General features: G+C 42.1%; 1 protein-coding gene across 1 annotated transcript in view; it reads left to right on the top strand.

Moving 5' to 3' along the window:
- The first annotated feature begins 6,560 nt into the window (after positions 1 to 6,560).
- The window catches only part of CNTN1 (contactin 1), a 417,240-nt gene continuing 408,302 nt past the window's right edge, over positions 6,561 to 15,498 (top strand). The window contains exon 1 of the mRNA XM_074942235.1: positions 6,561 to 6,708. The gene's annotated coding sequence lies outside the window, so the exon portion shown is untranslated. The remainder of the gene's footprint in view (positions 6,709 to 15,498) is intronic.

Here is a 15,498-nt window from a genome sequence, read left to right as displayed (position 1 = left end):
GTGAATCATGGTTTCATCTTATGGGGAATGTGAGTGACCATTCTGAAATCACTTCAGTCTCATGTTTGGAAGCTCTTCATAAGGTCATTTTGTCACTATATGGATGAATGCCATAACCTGGAGTCATGTCTGGTGTCTGGAATTGACAAAGACATTGAGAGGTAGGTGAAGTGCTATACCACGTTTCAGCAAATTCAGCCTTAGCCTGGTCCGTCTACACCTTTGGTCATGGCCTCAGGCTGTTGGGACATGTATTCATATAAACTTTGTTGGACTTTTAGAAGATTATATAGTTTTGGTCATAGCTGATGCCCTTTTGAAATGGTCAGAAGTTTTCAGAATGACTTATACAGCAGCTATCAACACCATTGGACATCCTCGTACCTTGTTTAGCCAATTTGGTTTACCATTACACTTGATGAGTGACACTGGACCTGAGTTCTATTCTGAAGAATTTCAGAGGTTCCTAGCTCCAAATGGAATTCAATACATACACTCTGCTCCATACCATCCTGCTACACACAGACTATTAGAACAGGTTCTACAAACACTTAAGCATGCTTTACGAGCTAACAAGTCTATTTTGAGTCATCAGCAGAAATTGGATAATTTCTTAGTTGTCTACAGGAACACACGACATGTAGGAGTCACCGGCAACTCTTTTCTTGAAGTGATCTTTGTGTACCTGTTGGGACCTGCTACATCCTGATATTGCCTCACATGTAGCCAAATCCCACACTGTACAAATTGATCAATAACATGAGACTTGCCATCTTTCTTTTCAAGTAGACTCTTTTAAAAGTCAAAACAAGGCAAACACCCACATAAGGGTAGAGAAAATAGTGGCAAAAGATCAGAAAATGCCACTTTTACTTCTGTTACCATTCAGTTTCTGGAAAACCACAAGCACAGCACAGAACACATATAGCCACTCATGGATCCTGGCATTATTCCACTGGCTGTGGAATGTATTAGACTAATAGCCTTTATTTTACTCTGGGTAATATATGGCAGGTGATGCACTAGAATTAGGCTTCTTGAGAATTGCTTTCAATTTGCTAAAGTGGTCACAGCACAGAGAGGTGAGGTTAGATTTGTCCTAGTTGGACTCTTATTAAATAGAGTGCAAAAAGAAAAATGAAGAGGGATAAGGGGTGGGTGTATGGGGGAATTAACTATCTGGAAAGAGATGAGTATCAAGAACCTTATTTTCACTTTTCAGGATTGCTCAGTACACAGCCATGGAGATGGTTGGTATCATCTGGTTCCTTTCTTCATCTGGTCCAGTCAGAACATCTTTCAGGATCAGGAAACAGTGTAGAGGTAAATCTTTGGGTCACAGCATGTCATGGTGATCATGAGAATGTTGCAGAGGATAGTAGATGTGGCAATTATATTGTAGCCTGCCACACCACAGTGAGTAAGTTGCTAAGTATGCCTCAGAAAACAAATGCCCCAAAGAAGCGGTAATGTTGTTTCATCAAAAGTGCAGTGGTTGGCAGCCTGCGGCCCACCAAGGGTAATGCCAGAATTAAGGTTGTTTGTGTCCTATTCTATTGTATAATGTGTGAGGCTGTTGTCTGTGAGACCTCTCCCTTATTTACTGCAAAGGCTGGAAAGGTCAGTAGTGAATAAATCAAGTATGCAGGAAGAAAAAGGATGATCTTGTGGTTAAGGTACTTCAATTAGGTCCTATCTCTGGTTCTTCCATAAACTTCTTGTGTGATATCAAGCAAGTCACGTAAATCAGAATTTTTTGAGGAGTGCACTAATTGTGTGTTCTTCATTTTTTGAGTGCCCAACTTGAGAACTAGGGTTTGACTTTTCAGAACTACTGAGCATTCTCAACTCCAGCTGAAGTCAATCCTTTCGGTGCTCAGCATTTCTGAAGAACGAGAACTAGGTATCTCAAGTTGATCACCCACTCGCTAGGACGTTAGTGAACATGTTTGTAAATTTTGTACTTTAGTTTCTTATCTGTGAAATGGATATAATAATTTTAAAATGATGTATTGCCTTGCTAGCCCTTTTATGTTGCTTTGAGCTGCTGAAAGATTTTTCAAAGGATATACTGACATCAATATTAATAAATGCCCTTTTCCTTGGTGGAAAGGACCCACGCAGCAAAGTACAATAGGAATTTGTTTTTTTACATAACATTTGCAGTTGGAAATGTGATTTTTGATCTTTGCCTCTAGTAGTATTTCAAGGCGGTGCTGGAGTAGGGGGTAACATATGGCCATTTCTGTGTGTTGACAAGAAAAGCCCCTTTTCAAATAAACAGCCATTAGCTAAACAATGGGGCTTCTAATCTTATTAATCCTCTGAAAGACTGCAGAGACTGTGTAGTGTGTATAAAGCTGCTGCTGCTGGCCTGTTCCTCTGTTTTATTATAATAACAAAAAGCTGCTATCCCTGGTTCATCCTCCCCTAGATGGTGGATAGTAAAGTCTATGCTATAGAATGTGTACAGTGAGTTCAGTGGGTTGCTGCCCTTCTTTTGGTGCTGGATGGATGGATTCAAGTCTGTTTCACACCTGTGACTGAATTCTAAATGACCTGTACCTTTTTCCAGTCAGCAGATCCCTCTTAGGAATCACGTAAGTACAGGTAGACATATGTATGGGTGTGTTTAGTAATCTACATTCATATGTCATCTATATTACAGTGATCTCTGCAGAAATTAAGAGCTAGGGTGCAGTGTTAACATGATACATACACTAACTGTCAGATTTATTTGAATGAATAGTGCAGTGAATCCACTCTGTGTCTACTGCTTCTTTTATCACTGTTTTGTTTTAGTGAGTCCCTAGATCTGGCGATGACTGTTTGGGTCATACTAGTTGACTATGGGGGGATATGGTGTGCAGTGCAGAGACCCCCATCTTACTGGCACACGTGACAGCAAAAATTTGCCCTGCCTTAAAATGTGCCTTTCAGCCATCTTAACTTCTGGCAATGAAATCTATGACTGGAAATGCTGAAGGGCATGGAACAGCAGCCTTCAGAAAATACCCTAAACATTCAGTGTATGGCCATGAGATATGGCACAAGCCTCAGAACGTGTCTGCCTTCCTGTGTGACTACGTGGGGCATCAGAGAGCAATATGGTACATCCCTCAGAACGTGCCCATCCTAAAGTTACCATCCCTGTGCACTGAGAGGCACATTGTGAAGGCTATGCTGCACCCCTCAAATTAGGGTGACCAGACAGCAAGTGTGAAAAATCGGAACAGGGCGTGGGGGGTAATAGGAGCCTATATAAGAAAAAGACCCAAAATCTGGGACTCAAATTGCCCCATACACTGATTTTCATCCCTCTTCCACAAGTTGCTTATTCTAAGAATGAATGTTACATTGTAACAGAAGTCAGCACCCACGAATATATACATATTCAATCAGCTGTCTTTCACTTTCAATCTTTTTCTTTTTTCCACATTGACACAGTTAAATATAATTTTATTCAAATATAAGACTGTGGCAGGCATCAACTCTTAACAACCCTGAACTCACTCTATTGCAGCCTTCAGGAGAAAATACCATAGCTTCACTGCACTTGTAGCAACTCATCACAGTAGTGGGAACTCTCCATTTTAAACACATGGGGATATTTATTGAGGCGTTTTGACTTTCCATGTCACTGGCATAGCTAGCTTTATTCCTGCCTCCCAATATCCTGAGCACAGGAGGCATGACTAGTGTACATGGCATTCCAGTGATCCCGGCATTCCAGTGATCCCCAGCAACAGACTGCTAACCCCTGGGAACTTTGGTAGCTAGAGGTCATTTAGAGCAATCCTAAAACTGCACTAAATTGTGGTGGAATTGGAACTGGCCCCATCACCCTAGCTATGGGACAAAGCAAAAGTGGTGAAAGCTCTGCTACAGCTGAAATCTGGGTCTGGGGTTTCAAAGCCTATTAATAAGGCCCTACTTGAATTGTGGGATGATTGTCAAATAATGGCAGCTGAGTTGCGGACAAGACATGCGAAAGTAATAATGGACCTTTATTAATTGCAGTAATTTTGAAAAGCCAGATAAGACCTATTTGTTTAAGAAAATTTTGCAGGAACAATATAAACACTCAGGTATTATATTATGCCTGCTAATTTTTTTGATAACCTAGACATTTTACTGTAACTATATTGCAATCATTAATGTGCGAGGCTGACAGCATGAGCCCCAGTAACCTGGTGCTGACAGCCTGAGCCCCAGCTGCTATCAGCTCAAATAAATGGGGTTCTCTTGAACTAATGGAAGAAAAATGTTGCAAACATCAAAATGTATGCAAAATTGTGGACTCTGCAAAGTAAGCTAATTAAAATCAAAATTGTAGCAGAAGCCTAATATTGCAGGGTCTTCAATTTCTGCAATATCACAAATTAAATAGGGCCTTACCTATTAGTATTTCCAAATTCCTTCTGATCTCATCTGACCTCCTTCCATTGATCTGCTCCTCCATACCCATCTGATTTTCCATTTCTTCCACACTTCCCATCTCACCGGATCTGTTCCCTGACATGCATACACCTCCAGTCCCTTTCTGACCTGCTCTTCTGCATGATTATGCACACAAGTTAAAACACAGGAATTGAAGGCCCAAGCATAGATCCCCAGATCCTGGAGTCATGTCATTACATCAGAATCTATTTTTATTACAATAAAATAAAAAAGTAAGTTTTTTACCCCCCTGGTTGCAAAGAGAACTTTGAAAACATGAGCCTGAGCAAAACTGATGCAGTGATGTCTGCCTGAGTCAGTAAACTCTGAGTGGTGTGAACTGCCTTCTGCATCTTGGTGCAGAGCTAACTCCAAGACCCCCTGTAGGGGACAGCAAGAGAGCTCTGCCAGCACCACCCCAACAGAGGATTTTGTGGCTATGTCTACTGTACACACCACAGTTGTAGTGTACATGTAGCTACATGATGCTGAGAAAAGCACACCTTGTTCATAATGTGATGTCTACCTACGCATATCAGTGAAAGGCTCTGTCCGAGGGGAGACAGTGGAGAAAGGTTTTAGCTGCCAGAGCCTTTCACTGCAGTGAGGAAAAGCTCCAGCAGCGGGGATGCAGCAGGACACAACACTGCTAAAAACAGCTGTGTAGATGGCTTGGGCAAATAGTGAGCTGTGTAAGAGGTCTACTCAATTACATATCCACACTCTTCAGATGAGTTTACTCTACTCACAGGTGCTGTGCCTCATCATCTACACTACTGTAGGACTGTGTGTGTATGTAGATTACATGCTGCCAAAAGAAGGCTGGATTATAGATGCAACCTGTGTATGGCAGGGGGAGAAGAGTGAAGCAGGCCCAGATCCGCCAAGTAGATATCCCTGCTTCTGGAATAATACCCCTTGTTGCCACCCTTGTTTATCCACAAGGCAGAGGGGATCCTGTGGTGCCACTCCTAGTGAAAATAAGGGTATTTCTGCCTCTTGGGGAGGGGACAGGGGTGGGGAAATGGAGCCACAGGCTCCCCATGTTGGGGGGCCTAGGGCCACACATTGCCTTAATCTAGCCCCGCTATGACTCATCTACTCAGCTCCTCCCATGCAGTTTGCCCTAGCCTGATCTATTTTCATGTATGTGTAACCTTGTGGTAAATAAATAGTGCAGGTCCCCACCCTGTGTAAATCTAAAGAGGACATGAGATGTTACAGTGCCCCTCTGTGTTTTGGCTCTTTAGTTCAAGATGTAGCAGTTTATACTTTGAGCTCTACAGGTTGCAGGTTCAATTCCTACTCTGCCTTTCCCCATTCCCTGTAGGGTAGTTGTCACAGCTGCATCCCAGCACTGGTCCTGTTTGTTCTCTTACACTCACTGTCCAGCAAACCTCCTCACTACCTTCTCCTGCATACACCCATCCAATCCCTGACTGGTCTCCCACCATATTTGCTGTTTTTCCTCAATCTCCAGCTTCTGGAGTCATCTGAATATGCGAGACTCTCAGCTTTTAAGTAAACATGTAGCCCTTATGTCCCTGACTAAAAGCTTGAAAACATGGTCCCCATACGACTCAAAGGCTCAAAACCCAGAAAGCAAAAAACCCATGATTTTGACCCAATCTCATGATTGGCAGGGGCTGAGCCCTTATTGAATCTTGAAGGTGGTAATCCTGGGTGTGCTCCTTTGGCCCTCTGAGCCTCACCCCTGCCAGCCTGCTCTTCTCCCCACTCCCGCACCCCGGCTGCGGGGGGGGGAGGACAGTGAATCTCCGGGCAAAGGGCTGAGCAAGGGCAGCCGCTTTGGGCATGTGCGAGGGCCGCGCACACGCTACCGGTCCCCCCCTCCCGCAGGGCTGGGTGGGGGATGCTGAGCGCCCCGGCCCCCAGCATCGGTCTCCCACCCACTTTCCCTCCCTTGCTTTAACGGGCTGCACCGGGCCGGCGCTCGGGGCTAAGCGCCCCGCAGCCTCCCGCCCACTGCCCCCTCGGACTGCGGACCCGCTGCAGCTGGGCGGCTTCCCAGCCCCCGCCGCGCAGCCTGGGAGTGACATCACCCTTGTCCAATCAGGGCCCGCCGCTCCCCCTACCCCAATCAACCCCGCTAGTCCCGAGCCCCCAGTGCGGGCTGGGAAAGGGCGGGCCGCTGTCCCGCAGGTTGGCTGGGCGCGCGGAGCAGGGCTGGGTGCTCCCAGGTGTTTGCAGCGGAAGTGGGGGCGCATCTAGGTGACAGTCCCGCTGTGCAGCAGCAGCATTGCACAGGTAGGACATGGCCTGCTATTTATTTATTGTCTTCTGTGCAGGGGAGATATTTGCTTCACAGTAAAAAAAAAATAAATAAAAAAAAAATAAAAAAGGGGGGGGCAGCAAGCGGGGCTTGCTGGGGCGGCAGGGACAGAATGGGTGAGGTGGGATTCGGCAGGGCGAGGGTTCAAGGTAGGTAGATGGGGGAAATGTCTTGGGAAGAGGCAGAGCTTTGCCTGGTGCAACGCATTCAACAGAGGAAGAATGGGGATGGTGCCAAGTCAACTTTCCCCTTGGATTCAGCAGCCGCGCTACTGGTGCAGCTGCAGCAGCAGCACTGATCTGTGACTGGCTTGATGATAATGTGCAACCTGTGCAGGAGGATTAGGAGCCACCTGTATATAGAGATATTCGAGAAATATATGAATATTTGAGACCAGTTCTCTTCTCCCCCCCCCCCCAGCCTCCTTCCCTCTGTATCTTCAGGTAGAAGAAGCTCTCCTCCTCCCTAACCCTGCAGTCTAGCCATTTCTTCTCCCTAGAAAGGAAGCATAGCGTATGTTATTCTGTGGCCTGAAACTGAATCATAATTTCCCATATGGGTTCAGAGAAGTCAGTGGCATTTTTTGTTCATGAGTGTCTGGCGTTGCAGGAGAGACCGCTGAGAAGGAGGGAGACTGTTCCTAGTCATTACTCTAGGCTGGGATTGGCTATGGATGGCCCAAGTAAGGCAGGCAGGAGATGACATGTGTATTAAGGGCATTAGCCATAATATGGAAATCAGATCAGTTTTCACAACATGTAGAAAGGCCAGCCAAGTGGACTCTTGAATTACCATGCCCACCTTACAAAATGCCTTCACCCGATACCCGCTATTATTAGCACTGGGGTCTCCGAACACCAGACTCCTACTGCAGGAAGTAGGATGTGCATCCCTATTGAAGTCTTTGTAAAATGCAGCTTTCTTTTTTCTGTCACAATCCCTGCCAAAAATAATAATAAAAAAAGTTAAAATGCATTATATGTTCTTCATCCTCAATATGCATTGGCATGGATTGGACAAAAAGATCCAGTACAGAAGATCTATTTCTGTCATTGATTTCTAGGAATTTTTTTGGCATGTGAATTAATGTTTGGAAGCTTGTGAAAAATGTATCTACATTTATAACTCTCTTCCATTTTCACACTACTGTTGCTGCTGTGCAGGCATCTTTTGGAGCCAGTCTGCGTACACAAAGGAAGGTAGCACCATGTCTTATTTATTTATTTGAGATAAAAGTGTTTGCATGTATTTATGGTAATCGAGTTGGAAGACCTTTTTATTACCTCTTATTACAGTTACAATCACATTACTTCACTGTTTGTATTTTAAAATGTTAGTTGCTCTCCTTTTCTTTGGCACTTTATGTGTAAACAGTAGTAATTCACATTGACTGTAGTAACACCTGCTGATGTAAATAGAGAAATCATTTGCAGACTTTGTCACTCCTGAGTGCAGCTAAAAGTCCCTTCAAGAGGATGAGCACTTAAGTGCTTCTGATCATTAAGTTGCAGAAGGAAAATGACCATCTTTTTATGGAATTTAGCTTCCTGGGTGGAGTGCTATTTAAGAACTTCTGCCTTTGACATGTATTAGAGATTACTAAATGGACAGTATTTATTAGTTACATAGATAATTAAAATGAACTATGACCCTTTAAGCTAAGGCAGTGATAAGCAGACATTAGTGGTTCAGGAGCCAAATTAGCGATCAACATTACCCAAAAGAGCCACAGGAGTGTGAATTCACGGTTTCATTTACTATAGTACTAGTCGTATGTAAGCAGTATGACAGGAGAAATATTTAGTTTTATTATATAATTCTTACAGCAAATAAATTAATAACTTAGTGGAAGTTGATAACTGGTTAATACCATAGTAAAATCATCCTGATTGGTGAATAACTTAGGTTGGTTAATAATTAAATCACACTGTTTTAATATCATGTGCCACGAAAAGCCACAGGAGACGCATTAAAGAGCCAATTGCAGCTCATGAGCCACACTCTGAGTATCACTGAGCTAAGGTATTTTTGATGGTAATTGTATTAAAGCACACAAAAATAGTTTTAAATTGAATTCCAGTTTGTGATTATAAGCCATTATGTAATTATATATGACACAGACATTTTTTTCCCTAAAGAAGGCTATATATTTCTGTGCAGTGCTAACTGAAACAGAGAAGATGTTAACTAACATCCATTATTTAAGATGAGTACTAGCAAATCACTTTTTAAAATTCAGGTAATTTCTGCCTCAGTATAATAATTATTAAACAGCAGGAGGAGGTCTTTTGTAACAAGGTTGGACTTGAGAAGTTTTAAAAATCTCAGAGTATTCCACTTGCATCACTAGTTGTTTTTTTTAAAAAAATATATGTTTTGCAACATAAAAATCTCTGTAAATTCATTTTTCAGTATGATTGTAGGTATTGATCCTTAATCTGGCAAAACTCCCACTGACTTCAATTAAAAATTTCCCTTGTTTCCAGGACCTGGTCAAAAATGCGCGTGCGCGCTCGCTCTCTCTCTCTCTTTTTTTTTTTTTTTTTGGAAGTTGGTTGTTTCCACTAGCAACAGTTACTTCGAGTGATTAACAAACAAAAACTGTTTAATGACAGTTCAGGACATACCTCATCCACCCCAAACTTAAAAGCATGGAAATAGGAAGAAGTTAAAGGGGAAGACCCCTGGTTTCCTTTCCACCTTCATATTGCCTACAGTGCTGTTGCCTATACAAGTTTACTTTGCCTCCTTGTGTGTATGTATTATGATATAGTCTTTAATGACATGGTCACATACAGTTTTTTCCACAAGACCCTACCTCATTTAGTGCACAGAGTAGAAGATGCTCACTTAGGGTCAAGGCTGCGATTAAAAACCTGCAGCTGACTGGTGTCCGCTGACTTGGGCTTGCGCTTACGGGCCTGTTTAATTGTGATGTAGTTGTTTGGGGTTGGGCTGGAGCCTGGGCTCTAGGATCGTATGAGGTGGGAGGGTCCCAGAGTTTGAGCTGCAGCTTGAAACTGAATGTCTACACCAGAGTTTAACAGCCCCTTAGCCTGAGTCCTGCAAGCATGAGTCAGCTGGCACGGGCCAGCTGCGGGTGTCTAATAGCAGTATAGACATACCCTTAAGGTGCTGTTGTTCAACATATAATTTTCTCTTCATTCCTTATTACTAATACTATTCAAACTCTGTCCTGAAGACAGAATTCATCACTATAGTGTCTCAGTGCTTCACAAATATTAATAAATGTATTTGTACAAAACCCTTACGAAATGGCTGAGCGTAGAAGGATTAAGGTCAAAAGTATCCATTAATTTTGGGTGCCCAATCTGAGAAACCTAGGATCTGATTTTTCAGAATGCTTAGCATTATATAACACTTCATTTGTTCGACGTTCAGCTTGCATTGACTTCAGCTGCCTCACTGAGTGCTTGGCACTCTGCAAATCTGATGCCAGGGTCTCAAGTTGCTCCCCCAGAAATATGAGGAGCACTCAATTACTGACCACTTGTGAAAAGCTGGGTTTGTGTGACTTGCCTAGCATCACACAGGAGCTCTGTTAGAGGCAGGAACAGAATCCAGTTCCAAAGAGCAGCATTCAACTGCCTTAGCTTTGAGGCCATCCTTTCTCTTAAAACTATTCTTTGACTCATTCACTACCAATCTTCCCTGACTTATTCACTATACACCTTCCAACTTCTGCAACAGACGAAGCAGGGGTGGTAGAGACAACGTGTCTTTTGCTGCACAGCAGAGCTCCATCCTCAGAGCGGGTCTGTGCTGTTCACTGAATGAGGCAGAGACCTGTAGGAAAAAATCATATGTGATCATGTAATTTAGGACTATATCATAATGCATATGCACAAGGGAAAGTTGCCCAAGCAGCCTTCATTCTGGTATTTTCTAATTTTTGTGTATTTGACTTTGCAACATTAATAACATTCTTTCATTGTATTTTTTGTGTGTGATTTCCTACGTTTTTAAAAAATAAAACTGGAAAACTGGATATCCGGTATGTGGCATCATATTGATACCCATAGGGGTCATTAGCAGGGTAGGAACCTTAAGTCCACTGCACAGACCTCTGCCACTTGAGCTAATGGAGCAACTCATAACAGCAGTAGGTTGTCATCTTGTGTGGACCAGCACCAGAGAGAGATGGGGGACACACTTTGCCAGTGGGTTTCACAGATATTTGCTGACAGCAGAAGAATGGTCAGACTCGGGAATCTTGGGTTCCACTCCAGGCTCTAGAGGGGAGTGTTCTCTAGTGGGCACTTATTTTTCTGCCATTCTCTTCAAGCATGACCCCTTCTGCTGAATCCTGTCCCTCCTGTTCCTTTCTCACTCCTGTCTCTTCCCACCCCGAGTCCTCGTTGCAGTCCCATTCTCCCCATTTCACACACACTCCCTGTACAAGTCATTTTGCCCTGTCATTCCCAGTTCTCCCTCCACACCGCAACTCCTCATCAGACCTGTCTGCTTCTCCTCACTGGTTATCAGTCCTAGTCTATTTGACAAGTCTGCCCCCCGGTTCCTCAGCTGATCTGTGTCCCCCTCTCCTCAGTTCCTCTCCCCAGATCCTAGTCCCAGTCTCCTTGTCAATCTGTCCCAGTTTCTGCGTCTGGCTCCTTAGGTATCTAGCCAATCCCACACTCCATCTCTACCCCTAAATCCTAGTCTGCCTGTCCCCCACAACCCTCAGCAGTCTTCAGTCCCAGCTTCTGCCTCCCTATCCCCAGTCTCTTGTCCCCACCTATTTCCTCTCATCCCCCAGAGGGCTGACACTTGTCCTATTTGCATTTGAATTGGGTAACTTCCTCTTTCACACTGCCTGAGCCCCGCAGCAGAGTCACTGAGCGCACAGAAGATCCAGGCTCCCGGCTGTTAGTTCAGATGCCTGGGTCCAGGTCTGGCACAGCCTGGAGCTGCAGTTGCAGGAAAGTCCTGCTCAGTCACAGGCTGGAGCATGCAGACCAGGTGCTGCAGACCTGAGCTTAGTGTAGGCATACCTAGAGTATTTAGATTTCTTCCAAAAGAGGTGTGAAGAAAGGTGAGACAATCCAGTGAAAAATTACCTTCAGGGTGATTTTTCAATACTTATGGTTTTTTTAGAAATCCTTTTTTCATGAAACCAACATGAAAAAGTAAAACACTGTTCATAGTTTACATTCTATGGTGGTTTTTTTTTTTTTGGCCATTTCAATGAAATTCTTTTAACAAACCCTGCTGTTAAGCTAAAATCTCAACCATGGTGGAGCTACCATTCCACTATACTATCTTGTCATGACAAGCGGGTACTTCTTATATGATGCGGCATAGTTTTCAATGACCGTTGCTGTAACTTACAGCTCTGTTTACAGATTTACTTGCTTCTCTGAGAGAAAAATGTTTATTCTAATATTTGACATGGAAAAAAATAGTAATCTTGGGCTGTGCTATAAAGTGAGTTACTTATACATATTTTCTGATGTGAATAGCTATAAGTATTTCAGTATCTGCATAATCTTCATATGAACTCAGCAGGGCTGAGAAATGAGAAGTATAGAGCTTGATATATATGCAAGGTTGTATTGTTTTTAAACAGTGTTTTTTCTTTTAAGTTTGACACTTATCCGGCCAGGTTGTCTGCTGTTCCTTCCTAATGGAGTATGATGATCTGATGGTTAAGGCACAGAACTGGGAGTCAGGAGACGCAGCTGTATGACAGACTTCATGTCTGAGCTTCGACAGTTCATTTAGACCCCAATTCAGCAAGTTAAACACACGCCTAACTTTAAGCAAAAAGTAATTACATTGACTTAAAGTGTGTGTGACTTGAAGTCAATGGCACTACTCATTGGCACTAGTCATTTATGTAATGACCTCACTGCAGTGGAGTATTATTTCTCTGTGCTTTAGTTGTTCTCAGCTATACAATGGGGATAATACGCATCAGCAATAATTTGATTTAGTTTGTATAGAGAAATGGGAGGCATTATGTAAGAGCAAATCATCAATATCTATTTTGAACAGCAGCACCTGAATTTGAGTAGGTAGGCTATGCCAATGAGAAGAACTTTTAATTTGCTCAGTGAAATATTTCTTATGACAAACTGAATCCTCATTATGCTTAGCATCAGGGTTTTTATTTAGCACATTACTAGTTATTGGCTGCACTCATTATGTTAGTCTTTATGTTATACTGTCTACTTTATGGGAGTATTGTGTATTAAGAAGGCAGTGGGTTGGTCAATGTGTGTTCAAATGTCAGGCTTCATTTATAGAATATCAGACAGATTTAATGTACATACCAGAATATAATCTCTTCAATTCTGGTTTTTCAAGCAAGGATTAAATTAATTTTTATTCTTGGAACTGCAGTTTACGATTATGTAACTTGTATTTTTCAAAGAAAAATACATCAATTTATTCTTGCCAAACTGCTTGTAAATATTTAAAACAAAGCATACACTAAATTATATTAATAAATGTAACAGGTTTGTAGTGTTTGCCTGATATAGCCTTCCCTGTTAGCATGTGGTGATTCTACTGGCTGACTGAGGCAGGTGACTCATTACCCTACTTGTTAAAGGGATGTAGACATGGCTCTCTGAGAAGAGAGGCTCGAGAATGTGACCTTGAGCTCTCCTGATTTAGGAACCCTACTAAAAGCCCACCCTAGATAAGAAGGTTTAAAATAAAGTACATGTTGTTAAGCTTATTCCCTTCTTGGGGTTTCATTTTGTAGTTTTCATAATATAGGGACTGAGTTTGAGAGCTGATTGATATTCTCTCTTCCTTAGTGCAGTAGATTGGGGATCCGGGACTGGATGCACTTACCTCTTCTTAATGCTGCCATGATTTTACAAATAACAGCGTAATATTTTTCAAAGCAGTCTTTTCTCTCTCAAAGTGTAAGTAATACAAAACTGAATATTTGATAATAGCATTGAGACATGGCATTGTTGGACCTTTTCATCTTCAGGTATAATTGCACGGAGGGAGAAATATAAGAATGTGTACCAAGGAATGCTACTACATAGCTGCCGAACAGGTAGGCACCAAAAAGTTTGGTGTCGTGATAAGATTGCCAGTGATGGACATAAACTGAATACAGCCAGACGACCCTAAGGACTTAGTCAGAAATTGACCTGGGTGGCCCTTGATCTGCAAGGAGGCCACAACCCTTTGGATTTGCAGTGATGATGAGAAATATAAGAGCTGCAATAAGAGAAAATAAAACAGAAACAGCCTTACATTCCAAACATTTCTTTAGAAGGAGAGTTTCTAGTAAGCATCCAGAATTCTATCTACTATACTTATAACTTAATGTTCACTTACCTTGATGGAGGCAGCTATTTGCTCTTGCCAAGCATCCATCTGTCTGTCCCAAAATGAGATTGTGTGGAATATATGCATATGTTCCCCCATAAGTTGCACTGTTTTTCAAGGTCGTAACTGCGTATTTGCCTTTACCCACCATGTGGATGAGTAGGCTGTTAGTGCATATTGCAAGACGTGCACCAATAGCTGCTGATTGCCTACTAAGGTATCTGCTGACATAGCTTATTGCTGTTAGGACTCTTTACAATTTCATTTTAAGAAAAAAAAGTTTCTTTCCACTATGAAAAGTAGTTCCTAGCAAGAGAAAAGAAGAGAAAAGGTGGATCGATCTATTTTATCTAATCTATCTACTTTTTCTCTACTACCTTGAATATGTTTATCTGATAATTGTTATAACAATCTTTATCTGTTTTTAATAAAGGATAGCTGAACTCCTTCTCTCTATCTTACTGTCACCAAAAGCCCAGCTCCATTTTATCATCCTTTTAAAATTCAAAATTTTAAAAAAACAAACTTTGGAATACTGAACAGTCCACAGGTTAGTTTTTTTTACTAGAAAAGGAGTTAAAAATGGCTTAAAGGACCACAGACTGCTACTGAAATGGCAGCTTCCAACTTTGAGAGTTGGACATTTTTTAAAGTTGTAATTTTTCCCTTCAATTCATCACTCTGAACCCTTCCCTCAGTGCTTCTCTTTACCCCCTTACCTTATCATCTTTGGCTTTTCTGCCTCCATATTTTTCCCATCCCCCAATTTATATAATAGGCATAGAGATTTTTGTGTATGATTCACTGAAAAGGTCTTCAATATCTGCCATCGGGACTTGGTACACATCTGTGACATCATCAGAAAGGCATAATCAGTTGATCAGAATATGTCTTCAGGCAAATGGTCCGCAGCCAGACTCTAATTGTAGAAGTTCTGTGCTTTGTTATTAAAATATATATTTTTAAGTCACAGAGTAGATTAGCTACTACTGAAATTACATGTGAAATCCTAGAAAGGAGATTTGTACTTCTATATCTCATCTTTCTCCTTTCTTCTACATGACTCTCTTACACACTGCATTTGAACAGTGTGACATCTGCTAGTCATGGCAACAAACATCACTACAGGAGACCTAGTGGAACATTGCCAGTGCTGACTTTCATTCCAATTACTGGGGTGATAGCTCAGTGATATTTGGCTACTTTGGCTACATTTCAGTTTTGCCTTAGGTCTTGCAGGACAAATGCAGTACTGTAAAAAAAAATAAAATAAAAAATCAGTCTAGCAGAAACAGACTACATTCACAGTTATGGAATTTTAATACTGAATATGATCTTTGAAGACCCTGGTTAATCATGCTAGTTCGTTACATCTTTTATTTCTTAATGTAGACCTGCCCAATTGGAGAGGTAAGTGTTTTGGAAAGGTTATTGGTGCATTAGCTGAA

This window comes from Natator depressus, chromosome 1 (genome assembly GCF_965152275.1).
Source record: "Natator depressus isolate rNatDep1 chromosome 1, rNatDep2.hap1, whole genome shotgun sequence".
In the NCBI taxonomy this organism is placed as follows: domain Eukaryota; kingdom Metazoa; phylum Chordata; order Testudines; family Cheloniidae; genus Natator; species Natator depressus.
This window is presented reverse-complemented; position numbering and strand designations above follow the sequence as displayed.